Raw genomic sequence first — 12,076 nt, 5'->3', positions numbered from 1 at the left:
ACCGCAGACAACTTATAACTGCGCCAGCCCAGGACCTCCACATTCGGCTTCTTCACCTGCAGGATCATTTGAAGAGTGGGGGGGGGGGGGGGGGGGGTGCTGAGGAGTATTTTTTTCTGTAATAAAGCACTTTTGTGGGGAAAAATTCATTCTGATTGGCTGGGCCTGTGCCCCTGCCCAGTCATGTGAAATCCATAGATTAGGGCCTAATTAATTTATTTAAGTTGACTGATTTCCTTATATGAACTGTAACTCAGTAAAACCTTTGAAATTGTTGCATGTTGCGTTTATATCTTTGTTCAGCATACAGTATATGCATGATTCATTATTATTATTATTATTTATTTTTTTGTGAAACGTGGACTTTAATTTAGTCAGTGGAACCCAGTTGACACCAGTGGAACCCCGTTGAGACCAGTGGAACCCAGTTGACACCAGTGGAACCCCATTGAGACCAGTGGAACCCCATTGAGACCAGTGGAACCCAGTTGACACCAGTGGAACCCCGTTTGTTGAGACCAGTGGAACCCCGTTGAGACCAGTGGAACCCAGTTGAGACCAGTGGAACCCTGTTGAGACCAGTGGAACCCCGTTGAGACCAGTGGAACCCCGTTGAGACCAGTGGAACCCCATTGAGACCAGTGGAACCCCGTTGAGACCAGTGGAACCCCGTTGAGACCAGTGGAACCCAGTTGACACCAGTGGAACCCCGTTGAGACCAGTGGAACCCCGTTGAGACCAGTGGAACCCAGTTGGCACCAGTGGAACCCCGTTGAGACCAGTGGAACCCAGTTGACACCAGTGGAACCCCATTGAGACCAGTGGAACCCCGTTGAGACCAGTAGAACCCCGTTGACACCAGTGGAACCCCGTTGACACCAGTGGAACCCCGTTGACACCAGTGGAACCCCGTTGACACCAGTGGAACCCCGTTGACACCAGTAGAACCCCGTTGACACCAGTGGAACCCAGTTGACACCAGTGGAACCCAGTTGAGACCAGTGGAACCTCGTTGACACCAGTGGAACCCCATTGACACCAGTGGAACCCCGTTGAGACCAGTGGAACCCCGTTGAGATCAGTGGAACCCCGTTGAGACCAGTGGAACCCCGTTGAGACCAGTGGAACCCTGTTGAGACCAGTGGAACCCCGTTGAGACCAGTGGAACCCCATTGAGACTAGTGGAACCCAGTTGAGACCAGTGGAACCCAGTTGACACCAGTGGAACCCCGTTTGTTGAGATATGTTGTGAATATCTTCCTGTCCCGCCTCCAGCTCTGCTACATTCAGCTTCAGATGGTGTAGACTAGAGCAATACACTGTAGTTCTCCTGTTTTCATTAGTGGGATGTGTCAACAAGGTAGTATCCACAGAAGTCACCACAGAGGTGCTCAGTCTGGTAGAACACCAGGAAGGAACCCAGTCTGGTAGAACACCAGGAAGGAGCCTAGTCTGGTAGAACACCAGGAAGGAGCCCAGTCTGGTAGAACACCAGGAAGGAACCCAGTCTGGTAGAACACCAGGAAGGAACCCAGTCTGGTAGAACACCAGGAAGGAGCCCAGTCTGGTAGAACACCAGGAAGGAACCCAGTCTGGTAGAACACCAGGAAGGAACCCAGTCTGGTAGAACGCCAAGAAGGAACCCAGTCTGGTAGAACACCAAGAAGGAGCCCAGTCTGGTAGAACACCAGGAAGGAACCCAGTCTGGTAGAACACCAGGAAGGAGCCCAGTCTGGTAGAACACCAGGAAGGAACCCAGTCTGGTAGAACACCAGGAAGGAGCCCAGTCTGGTAGAACACCAGGAAGGAACCCAGTCTGGTAGAACACCAGGAAGGAACCCAGTCTGGTAGGACATCTGGATGATCCCCTTGATTAGAATTTCCAAAAGCAGCATTCAGTTTAGAAGTCTCGTTGGCAATAGACCCATGTTCTTCTCTTGTAGTTCAATGATCCACTCCCTAGAGACATGGAGCTGTTTATACTTATCGCAAGTTTACAGTACATGTCAGTATATACTCTTCGTCTCAGACTACAATGAACATGTCACATGATTCACATTTCATGGCTTTAACGTCCATCTCCAACTCCAAAGAGGAGTCCGATAGGCTCATACTCGTGTCAGGATCAACGGTCCTGGCTACAAAGAGCCAATTGCGATGTGAGTCAGACTTAGCCGGTGTCAGCCAAGCAGACTAGTTAGTTATGGCTATTGGCTAGTGGCTAGTGCGCTAGTGGCTAGCGGCTAGTGCGCTAGTGGCTAGTGCGTTAGTGGCTAGTGGCTAGTGCGCTATTGGCTATTGGGCTAGTGGCTAGTGCGCTATTGGCTAGTGGGTTAGTGGGCTAGTGGCTAGTGCGCTATTGGCTAGTGGGCTAGTGGCTAGTGCGCTATTGGCTAGTGGCTAGTGCGCTATTGGCTAGTGGGCTAGTGGCTAGTGCGCTATTGGCTAGTGGGTTAGTGGCTAGTGGGCTAGTGGCTAGTGCACTATTGGCTAGTGTCTAGTGCGCTATTGGCTAGTGGGCTAGTGGCTAGTGCGCTATTGGCTAGTTGCTAGTGGCTAGTGGGCAAGTGTCTAGTGCGCTATTGGCTAGTGGGCTAGTGGATAGTGCGCTATTGGCTAGTGGGCTAGTGGCTAGTGCGCTATTGGCTAGAGGGCTAGTGGCTAGTGGGCTAATGGCTAGTGCGCTATTGGCTAGTGGGCTAGTGGCTAGTGCGCTATTGGCTAGTGGGCTAGTGGGCTAGTGTCTAGTGCGCTATTGGCTAGTGGCTAGTGCGCTAGTGGCTAGTGCACTATTTGCTAGTGGGCTAGTGGCTAGTGGGCTAGTGGCTAGTGCGCTATTTGCTAGTGGGCTAGTGGCTAGTGCGCTATTTGCTAGTGGGCTAGTGGCTAGTGGCTAGTGCGCTATTGGCTAGTGGGCTAGTGGCTAGTGCGCTATTGGCTAGTGGGCTAGTGGCTAGTGCGCTAGTGGCTAGTGGCTAGTGGCTAGTGCGCTATTGGCTAGTGGGCTAGTGGCTAGTGCGCTATTTGCTAGTGGGCTAGTGGCTAGTGGCTAGTGCGCTATTGGCTAGTGCGCTATTGGCTAGTGTCTAGTGCGCTATTGGCTAGTGGCTAGTGCGCTATTGGCTAGTGCGCTAGTGGCTAGTGCGCTATTGGCTAGTGGCTAGTGCGCTAGCTCTGTAGATAGTCAAATCCAGACAGGAGAGGAGTTACATAAAACAATGTGTAACAACAGCACTAACAACAGATTCCTGAAATAAAACACTTATATTTGACATCTAGTCATTTAGCAGATGCGCTTATACAGAGCGACCTACAGGATCAATTAGGGCTAAGTGCCTTGCTCAAGGGGAATTTGAATCAGTGACCTTTCAATTCTAAATGTGTAAAAGTAAAATACACTGAGTCATTCTCTAATTCCTGCTTCCTTTAGTGAATGACTCTAATTCCTGCTTCACTTATTAATGAATGACTCTAATTCCTGCTTCCCTTAGTGAATGACTCTAATTCCTGCTTCCCTTAGTGAATGACTCTAATTCCTGCTTCCCTTAGTGAATGACTCTAATTCCTGCTTCATTTAGTGAATGACTAATTCCTGCTTCCTTAAGTGAATGACTCTAATTCCTGCTTCCCTTAGTGAATGACTCTAATTCCTGCTTCATTTAGTGAATGACTCTAATTCCTGCTTCCTTTAGTGAATGACTCTAATTCCTGCTTCCCTTAGTGAATGACTCTAATTCCTGCTTCCCTTAGTGAATGACTCTAATTCCTGCTTCCTTTAGTGAATGACTCTATTCCTGCTTCCTTTAGTGAATGACTCTAATTCCTGCTTCCCTTAGTGAATGACTCTAATTCCTGCTTCATTTAGTGAATGACTCTAATTCCTGCTTCCCTTAGTGAATGACTCTAATTCCTGCTTCCTTTAGTGAATGACTCTAATTCCTGCTTCCTTTAGTGAATGACTCTATTCCTGCTTCATTTAGTGAATGACTCTAATTCCTGCTTCCCTAAGTGAATGACTCTAATTCCTGCTTCCCTTAGTGAATGACTCTAATTCCTGCTTCCCTTAGTGAATGACTCTAATTCCTGCTTCCCTTAGTGAATGACTCTAATTCCTGCTTCCCTTAGTGAATGACTCTAATTCCTGCTTCCCTTGGTGAATGACTCATTAGTGGATATCTCGTATTACAGCCAGCACAGAGAAACATTAACACAGTAAATACTACCTCAACTAACCGGTGCCCCTGCACATTGACTCTGTACCAGTACCCCGGCTATGTATAGTCTCGCTATTGTTATTTTACTGCTGCTCTTTAATTATTTGTTAGTTTTATTTCTAATTCTTACTCATATTTTTTTTAAACTGCACTGTTGATTATGGGCTGTTGTATTTGGCACATGTGACTAATGATTTGATTTGAGAGTCATACATACACATTACCATAACAACAGGAGGAGAGATAGAGACCTCTTCCTTTTAACAACCCTACAGATGAGCAACCCCAAGCGGAAAGTCAACCTCCCAGCGCAGAGCACTACTCCCTCACTGAATAAATTCACCCAGCTGGTGGTAAGCAGGTGGAGCTGGAACAGCAGGTGAACACTACTCCAGTCACTACAAAACGTTGTCCAGCTCAACAACACCCCCTCAACCAGACCCGGAGAGCAGGAGGTGGGAGGGAGACATGTCTGCAATCTGGACTGTGGTGAGACAACTTCAACAGGAGAAGGAGCAGGAGGGGAAGATGAGAGCACTAGAGGAGAAGTTGAGAAAGATGACGTGTGACAGAGAACAACCCATTAGAGAGCTGGCCACCCCTACAGAGAAGCCAGCAGAACAGTCCACCCCAGACCCTGACCATAGCCTCGACATCACAGCAGAACAGTCCACCCCAGACCCTGACCATAGCGTCGACATCACAGCAGAACAGTCCACCCCAGACCCTGACCATAGCGTCGACATCACAGCAGAACAGTCCACCCCAGACCCTGACCATAGCCTCGACATCACAGCAGAACAGTCCACTCCAGACCCTGACCATAGCCTTGACACCACAGCAGAACAGTCCACCTCAGACCCTGACCATAGCCTCGACATCACAGCAGGACAGACAAATGAAAAACCCAAAGCCCAGGGGATCCCTACCCGTCTGAGCACCACCCTGATAGCCTTCCTGACAACCCCCCCCCCCCCCCCCACCCCCACACACACACACCCACTGAGGACATACACAAGCCACAGATTGTACTCCTTATGGACTCAAATTGGAAATATATATAAGAAAATGTACTTTTCCCCAAACACACAGCGTCTAAACTCTGGTGTCCAAACACCCAGCGGGCCCTAGACCTTCTGTCTGAGGACCAACTAGGTTCACCCAGCCACATAATAATACACACAGGCACAGACAACCTGAAACACAGCAGGAAATGGTGGCCACAACACTCAAGCTTCTTCTACTTTCCTCCACGCAAAAGTGATTATCTCCACCCTGCTAACACGAAAATACTTCCACCCTGCTACCATACAGCGGGTAAACGCAAGTAGTCAATGGTAGGATTTGAGGGGACTCCTATGGTAGGTACACCTATAGCTCATCTCTTGGCAGTAGTACTTTAGACTACTTTATCACTGACCTCAACCCAGATTCTCTCAGAGCATTCACAGTCAGCCCAGTGGCATGTCTTTGCTATGCCGGATTAAGTGATATGACATGCTATTCTATAAAGTCCTTTCTCTGTAATTAATATTGCCTGATTAACTTTTTATGGCTGCAGGGGCAGTATTGAGTAGCTCTGATTAAAGGTGCCCATTTCAAACGGCCTCGTACTCAATTCTTGCTCGTACAATATGCATATTATTATTACTATTGGATAGAAAACACTCTCTAGTTTCTAAAACCGTTTGAATTATATCTGTGAGTCAAACAGAACTCATTTGGCACAAACTTCCTGACCAGGAAGTGGAAAGTCTGAAATCGAGGCTCTGTTCTTCTTCCTGCCTATAAATGGGCATGATACGTAAGAGTCTACGTGCACTTCATAGACCTTCCCCTGGATGTCAAGAGGCTGTGAGAGAAGAAATTTAGTGTTTATCTTGGTCTGAAGTGGAATACAAGCTCTTTGTATGACGTGTCCCTCATTTCCGGTACTCTGGGGAGCGCGAGGTGGACAGTGGGATTGCCTTCTGTTTAGCTGCCGTTACTATCTCCGGCTTTGATTTTATTTGATACATGTGACCATATCATCGTAAAGTATGTTTTTTCAATATAGTTTAATCAGATTATTGAAATTTTTTCGGGAGTTTTGCCGTGTTCCGTTCTCTGACTTTGTTGACGATGGAGAGATCCGTGCCACTTGGCTAGTGCGCGTGCTAAATGAAGAGGGAAAGTTGCCGTTCTAAATCCAAACAACGATTGTTCTGGACAAAGGACACCTTGTCCAACATTCTGATGAAAGATCAGCAAAAGTAAGAAACATTTTATGATGCTATTTCATATATCTGTCGTACATGTGAACTAGTCGTGGGCGCCCAACGTTTGGGTACTCTAGCTATACCGAAGCTGCATATCGTAATGAAGTTATTTTTAGAATTCTAACACTGCGATTTCATTAAGAACTAATGGATCTATCATTTCCTATACAACATGTATTTTTTAGTTATGTTTATGAATAGCTATTTGGTCAGAATATGTGTGTCAGAAAAAGTGTCAGGAAATATCCGGACGTAGTGGGAAAAAGTAGCTAAGTTAGCACAATGTGTAACCATTGATTTCAGCTCTAAATATGCACATTTTCGAACAAAACATAAGTGTATGTATAACCTGATGTTATAGGACTGTCATCTGAGGAAGAAAATCAAGGTTAGTCAAAAATTATATATCTTTTGCTTGTTTGTTACGATCGCTTACTTTTGCTACTGGGAAATTGCTTGTGTTTTTGGCTATTGTGGTAAGCTAATATAACGCTATATTGTGTTTTCGCTGTAAAACACTTGATAAATCGGAAATATTGTCTGGAATCACAAGATGCCTGTCTTTCAATTGCTGTACACTATGTATTTTTCAGAAATGTTTTATGATGAGTATTTAGTTATTTGGCGTTGGTGTCTGTAATTATTCTGTCTGCTTTCGGTGCAATTTCTGATTGTAGCTGCAATGTAAACTATGATTTATACCTGAAATATGCACATTTTTCGAACAAAACATAGATTTATTGAATAACATGTTATAAGACTGTCATCTGATGAAGTTGTTTGTTGGTTAGTTTGGTTGGTTCTTGGTTAGTTAGGTTGGCTTTGTGCATGCTACCTGTGCTGTGAAAAATGTCTGTCCTTTTTTGTATTTGGTGGTGAGCTAACATAAATATACGTGGTGTTTTCGCTGTAAAACATTTAAAAAATCGGACATGTTGGCTGGATTCACAAGATGTGTACCTTTCATATGCTGTATTGGACTTGTTAATGTGTGAAAGTTAAATATTTAAAAAATATATATTTTGAATTTTGCACCCTGCACTTGAGCTGGCTGTTGTCATAAGTGTACCGACGTCGGGCTTGCAGCCATAAGAAGTTAAACTAATCAGGTAAATGTAATTAACTAGAAAGTCGGGGCACCACGAAAGTATGTTTATAGAGCTGTTATCTTCAGAATAAACTCTTAAAGACCTGGTAATCGTTTATATAAATAGCAGTCAATTATCAATCGTCACTTTATTCAGTCTCATCTGAACGTCGTAAAATTCTTGGTTATCTTCACAAACCCTGGCTAACAAGTTGAATCAGCAATATAACATTTGGTTTAATTATTTATTTACTAAATAATCACACAGAATTACATATACACAGGATGGATCATACACTGATTACTGATGATTTCATACAAGAAAACGTCCCTAGTGGACGGAACTGATATGACGGCTGGTTACACAAAGGAAGGGGGTTGAGTTTGAAAGAAAGCACGGGAAGACTGAGGAACAAAAGGATTGGGTCTCTATCGGACCTTATGAAGCTATGCTATCGTAAATACAGAATGTTATGCATTCTAAATAACCGCCCATTTGGAAAAGGAAAATGCAAGAAATATTTACTCTGAGCTGTGCTTCGATAGATTGGTCGTAGATGGAAGGCTGGTTGCCCAGCAGAGATCTCTCTTGTCCTTTGAAGAATATGTCTTGTGGTAGAACGGATACATTGTAGTACCGTCGTCGTGTGGTAGAACGGTTACGTTGTAGTACACTGTCTTTCTGAAGAGATTGTCCGTCCTTTCCTAGCCCACGTTTACAGCTGCTGCTGCTAACTCGACGTCTAGGATGTATCACTTATTTAGTGAATAAGAGTTCAAAGTTCATACCAAGTTTCCATACTATAAGTTCATGCTATATTCTGGCTGGTATAGTCGAAATTCCTCCTTCCAGCGTGGCGATTGTCACCTCCACGTTGAAATTCGCCCTTTTAAACGTATGGACAGCAGTCCTCATGTCATCGGGAAACAAGGTTGACTTTCGTCAATGGGCTTTTGTAGTGGTGGAGAGAAGGGCGTGTTTCATAGTTCACAACCAATGTCTGTTCACTTGGGCGGGGCCACTGAGTGAGCATAGTTCACTTATGAAAACAATTCTCTAATTTAGAAGCTAAAATTACATTTAATCTTTTCACAAATCATTTCATATTTAAACATTTAAATTGCACAACAATTCCATGTGAATCTGAAAACTAGGATGTGTAGACTTTCCAAGATACAGTTTATGTCGTCCTATCATCAGTAATAATGTCTCAGACGACAACTGATCTGACATCATATTCTTTATGTACCAACGGATATTTTCAACTGGTTGGATTACCGAAATATGGTTCCGTTCCCAACCTTTTGATGTTAACAGACTCTCTCTATGTTAACAAAGGGCTTTCTAAGAGTCCAATCTGTAGAGTAGACAGAGAAAAGGGGGAAAGGTTTTTTATACATTTATTTCTATTTTTTTATAATTATTTATTACAAAAACACAAGGAAGGGGTAAGATTAAAGTATTAGAAGATGAAGGACAAACAATACAGCATCAGGACACTATCAAACATCTATCAGTCTTTCCGCAACAGAGCCGTCCTTATGTGTGAGGGTGCGTGTGCATGATAGTGATATAAAATATGTGTCAATGTTTCCTTATCACAATCTTGTGAAACCCGAACCCTCCAAGATCCCCCCACAGTTCCCCAATAGCTGTCCCTCAACCATTCGAGGCCCCTCCCACAGTCCTCCCCCCGGGGAAAAAAATACAGGTAATTCCATTCCCCACCCCCAAGAACCCCCCAATGCACCAACAACCAAGAGAATGAACCCCCACCCCGAAGAACCCTCCAATGCACCAACAACCAAGAGAATGAACCCCCACCCCAAGAACCCCCCAATGCACCAACAACCAAGAGAATGAACCCTCACCCCCAAGAACCCCCCAATGCACCAACAACCAAGAGAATGAACCCCCACCCCCAAGAACCCCCCAATGCACCAACAACCAAGAGAATGAACCCCCACCCCCAAGACCCCCCCAATGCACCAACAACCAAGAGAATGAACCCCCACCCCCAAGAACTCCCCAATGCACCAACAACCAAGAGAATGAACCCTCACCCCCAAGAACCCCCCAACGCACCAACAACCAAGAGAATGAACCCCCACCACCAAGAACCTCCCAATGCACCAACAACCAAGAGAATGCACCCCCACCCCCAAGAACCCCCCAATGCACCAACAACCAAGAGAATGAACCCTCACCCCCAAGAACCCCCCAATGCACCAACAACCAAGAGAATGAACCCCCACCCCCAAGAACCCCCCAATGCACAAACAACCAAGAGAATGAACCCTCACCCCCAAGAACCCCCCAATGCACCAACAACCAAGAGAACTAAAGAGAAAAAACGAAAAGACAGAAGAAAACAGCAAACAACAATACAAAAAAAATATAAAACAAAATAATACATTTTAAACAAAGGACATCAAGGACAACTGAAATCATAACAGCAATGCCTACTTTATATGTGTTTATTTGAATGAGAGTGCGTGTATATGCATGTGTACAAACACCTGCATGGCATCAGCCTCAGGCAAACCGGCATTAGTTGTAAAAACACTGCCACCTAGTGTCATTCAAATGTACTTTTATTATGTTTTATTTTGACTTTTTTCCCCCTTTATCTTTTGACCATCATTCTCTCTCTCACAGCAACTCCACTCCCACTTGTCTCCAATTCCACATACCTTCCCTCAGCCCATCCCATCTATCTCTGCTGGCCACCCACTTTGGGTTTCTACACAACACATATCTTTCAACTATGCTGTGATGTTTAACGTATAATCTATCTAATCGAATAGAATCCACAGATTGCGAGTTGACGATAAATACTTTTACTAAGACTATTAGTATATTAGTAATTGACTGACCCGGTCTCTCCAGATCTCCTAGCAGTACTATTTCTAGGGTCAATTTTAGATCAATGATTTGCATTTTCAGCCATTCCTGAACCTGAGACCAGAAACAGGCTACCTGACAGAGAAAAGAGGGAAAGGTATTTATGAGGCTCATAAACCTCATGACACCACTAACACCCCTATCAGATCACAGCAAAATCACAGTCTACTTGAAAAGAGCAATACTCAATCATGAGGCATCAAAGCCAAAGGAACTGAGAAATATTAAGAAATGCTATAGATGGAAGGAAAGTAGTGTGGAAACGTATCAAACAACAATTAGGCAACAACAAATTAAATCCCATTAAAACAACTTCCTGAGCAAAATGTTTCACTGTAATAGTGAAGGTGTAAACTTGGCAGTAGAAAATCTAAACAGTATATTTGACCTTTCAGGTTCCCCATCAAAACATTTCAAGTAGACAACTTAAGAAACGTAACAACAATGACAAATGGTTTAATGAAGAATGCAAAAACCTAAGAAATAAGTTGAGGAACCAATCCAACCACAAACATAGAGACCCATAAAACCTGAGTCTACACCTTCACTATGGTGAATCACTAAAACAATACAGAAATACACTACGGACAAAGAAGGAACAGCATGTCAGAAATCAGCTCAATGTAACTGAAGAATCCATAGACTCTAACCACTTCTGGGAAAATTGGAAAACACTAAATAAACAACAACACAAAGAATTATCTATCCAAAACGGAGATGTGTGGATAAACCACTTCTCCAATCTTCTTGGCTCTATAACAAAGAACAAACAGCAAAAACATATACATGATAAAATACACATTTTATAATCAACTATTAAAGACTACCAGAACCCACTGGATTCTCCAATTACAATGCATGAACTACAGAACAAAATACAAACCCTCCAACCCAAAAAAAAGGCCTGTGGTGTTGATGGTATCCTAAATGAAATGTTAAAATAAACAGACCACTAATACCAACTGGCTATACTAAAACTCTTTAACATCCTCCTCAGCTCTGGCATCTTCCCCAATATTTGGAACCAAGGACTGATCACCCCAATCCACAAAAGTGGAGACAAATTTGACCCCAATAACTACCGTGGGATATGCGTCAACAGCAACCTTGGGAAAATCCTCTGCATTATCATTAACAGCAGACCTGTACATTTCCTCAAAACAATGTACTGAACAAATGTCAAATTAACTTTTTGTCAAATTATCGTACGACAGACGACATGTTCACCCTACTCACCCGAATTGACAAACAAAACAAAGGCAAAGTCTTCTCATGTCTTGTTGATTTAAAAAAAAAGCTTTTGCCTCAATTTGGCATGAGATTCTGCTATACAAACTGATGGAAAGTGGTGTTAGGGGGAAAAACATACAACATTATAAAATCCATGTACACAAACAACAAGTGTGTGTTTAAAATTGACAAAAACAACACATTTCTTTCCACAGGGCCAATGACAAGTATGCAGATTGAGCCCCACCCTCTTCAACATATATATCAACAAATTGTGACCAACCATGTGACACTTAGATTGCACACAGGTGGAGGAGGTGAATACATACATAAACGAATTGGCGAAAGCACTAGAAAAGTCTGCAGCACCCGGCCTCACCCT

This window comes from Salvelinus namaycush, chromosome 5 (assembly GCF_016432855.1).
Source record: "Salvelinus namaycush isolate Seneca chromosome 5, SaNama_1.0, whole genome shotgun sequence".
Taxonomy (NCBI): Eukaryota; Metazoa; Chordata; class Actinopteri; order Salmoniformes; family Salmonidae; genus Salvelinus; species Salvelinus namaycush.
Note: the sequence above shows the minus strand (reverse complement) of the source record.